Raw genomic sequence first — 3180 nt, forward strand, 5'->3', positions numbered from 1 at the left:
TAAATTAGGCTGAACTCCAGCCTTATTTTATACTTTGTCATACAAATACTTTGTCATACAATAATGGTCTATTTACAAACTAACAAGGCAGGATATTATATTATTATTTATTGTTTTCCTTTGAAAAATGTCAGGCCATGACATGCCCATAACATGGACGGCTGGTTAGGAGAAAGAGGCGCGCAAAAGAAGAGAGAGAAACAAACAAGAGAGTGCTGAGATGGTCCTCCTCTGACACACATAAAGTGGCGTGAAATCCTGTGTGAGAGATCCTGCCTTGACTCTGTGGTGACCTATCTGACCACCAAGAACAAGAAGCAATTATGCTCCAGATATGACCGTGGCGGAAGGACAAGACAAGACAAGGCATGTGAGTGAATATGCCACTTGTCGCTTTCTGGGTGTGCAGCCATCTGGGGTCTTCAGAGTTCACCCGCCCCGGCCCCAAAACGTCTATTTTTAAAATTGTGTCACACACAATACACCTTTGTCTTTGTTTGGAAACACTTGGAACAAACACTTAAAACTAGTGATGCACCAAATATTCGGCCACAGAAAATATTCGGCAGAAAATGCATTTTCGGGCTATTCGGTTTCGGCCCGAATAGGCAGAAAATATATCACCGAATAGTGTATGCAATTAATGCATTCAAAAGAGCTGAATAAATGTTTTATAGACCCAATATTATTTAAGTAAAGTTTTGCCATAACCATTTATTTTGCCATAAATCAGGTAGCTTTAAGGTACGGCCATGACAGCAATGGTAGGAAAAAAGATATATAATATTAATCATTTTTGGATACTCGGTATTCGGTTTTCGGCCAACTGTTTCCTATATTCGGTATTCGGTTTCGGCAAAAAAATTCCCTTTCGGTGCATCCCTACTTAAAACTGATCTGTGTTAATCTCACTAAATGCATGCAGTAATGAAAGTAATGGAGAGACTATGCATGCAGATCGCTTCATTTCTTTTATAGGACGGTGTAGCTTTTGAATGCTAATGAGTACCTGTATTTGAGTACATCTGCGTTTTAGTGTGTGAGAGACAAGTGTATGGACCTGTCCTGGCTTATCCCATCTCTACAGAGCAGACACAGAGATAGGAAGAAAATGTAGCCTTGAATTTAATTGAAAGTGAAATAAATAAAAAACACCATTAGCATTGTTATCACTCATTCAAACGGAACAATACACTTTGATTTATTTTTTATTTTTTTTCTCCTTTTGCTTTTTTGATTTAATATTTTTTTGGGGGGAATAAAGAAAATGCCTTGTTATGATTGTATTATTTTTTCAGTGCCCTTTCCTTCATCCTCCCCATAGCATGAAATGTTCCCATGGGACATCATCTCCTCATTGGGTTTCAGCTCACGGCGGGCCGGATTAATGCCAGGGACCGGAATACTGATGAGGCCAAGTTCAGCACTGTACCGCAGTAGCCTGAGATATGGATTCTCTGTCTCTCCAAGAGAACCGTGTATGAGACAACAAAATAATGCAAAAATAGCAAAGCCGCCTTGAAGTATTCTGAAGCGACGTAGCCTTTATTCGTGTCAACTGTAATGCAGAAGCTCAACAAACAAGGAGAAAACAACCTCAGTCGATGATAATGATGACAAATGGCTGCCAGTGTGAGAATTTATGACAGCATTGAAAATGTGAAAAACAGAAGGTTTATCTGGAGCGCTTTTATGAGACTTGGGCATAAACAATGATTATAAATGAGAATGCTCTCCTCTGGCTCTATTGAAAACAATGTACTCGCTGAAAGACTGTGTGCAACAAACAAGGTGAAAAGGACGCACTGTTGTTGATCACCTTGATCGCTGGCTTTGTCTTTCATACAATGTGAAAACCTATCATGCTTATGCATTGGTCAGTGTGGAAGAATGCAGAGTTTTTAGCTCAGATTGTGGATGATTAGAAATCCACTAAAGTGCCCTGAGAGGTTAAGCTTCAGTCGTTTCTGTTTATAGACAGTTTCATACAAATGCTCATGTTGCAATAGGAGACGAGCCAAAACCCTTGGACACATCCGGTCAGCTGTTAGTTGGCTATGTTAGCCTACGTAATGCTATCTACAATAAGTCTGTTTCTCAGAATTCAAAGAACGCATATAAAGAGCCATTAATGTTGTAGTTATAGCAGAGACTGATTTGGACTTCAGTCAAAGACAACTTCATGGTCGATTTGATTCTACATGACTTTAACTGGAATAGCAATGGCTTGTGACTTGACCTGGACATGAACCCACCACGATTTATTAGAATAGATTTTAGCCTATGCTATGTGAAGAGAATCAAAATGCTTACTCTTCTTTTATGATTACTTTTTAAATGAAAGCTTACAGCTTAGTTGTAGTCTTGAGTCAGATTTAAGTCCCAGAATTCAGGAGTTGGATGTCACTGTCAGAATACTCCTTGACCGAAGCTTACCATAATATTTAACTGGGGCTTGATACTTACGTACTGTAGGACTTAACCCATTCTGACCTGAGATCAGATTCATACGAGGTTTCCACTGGACACACACTGGTCTGATTAACCCATTCTGACCTGAGATCAGATTCTAAAAATGTCAGTCGTTCTTCGATTATTCAAAAATAGCAGACCTACAAGCTCGTATCGCGCCACTCGGTGGCGCGATATGAGCTTGTAGATCTGCTATTTTTCAATAGCTAAAGCATAACATGATGCTAACACCAAAATGGGTGCCCGTTCAGAATGGGTTAAAATGTACTTGTGTCTTGATCCCTTGTATGAAACTACATCAGGCTATATAATCAACCAGTTTAGTATGATGGGGAATTAAAGTGTCAGGGTGAGAGTAGCCTTGATCATCTTTTCTCCCAATTTGATTTCGTTTTTAATACTCAACATCATATAGAGTGTCGCAGTCCCGCCCCCTGCGAAACGGCACCAGGAAATAATTCCCCATTCATTTTCCCCATAGACGTTTCAAAAAGTAATTATTTAAAGACCTTAAAAGCCTCGCACGAAGCCAACTTGGCAGGTGACAACTCATGACAATAAACTAATTTACAGATAAGATAAGTTCTGCAGTTCATTGGAGCGACGTGTCTCCAATGAAGGCAGGAAGTCAAGCGGCACGCTGGCACGCTGCGTCACTGCCCACATGGAGGGGAAGTGCACTAAAGCATTATGGGCATTGTAGGAATT

Source organism: Protomyctophum parallelum (genome assembly GCF_964188405.1).
Source record: "Protomyctophum parallelum genome assembly, chromosome: 10".
In the NCBI taxonomy this organism is placed as follows: domain Eukaryota; kingdom Metazoa; phylum Chordata; class Actinopteri; order Myctophiformes; family Myctophidae; genus Protomyctophum; species Protomyctophum parallelum.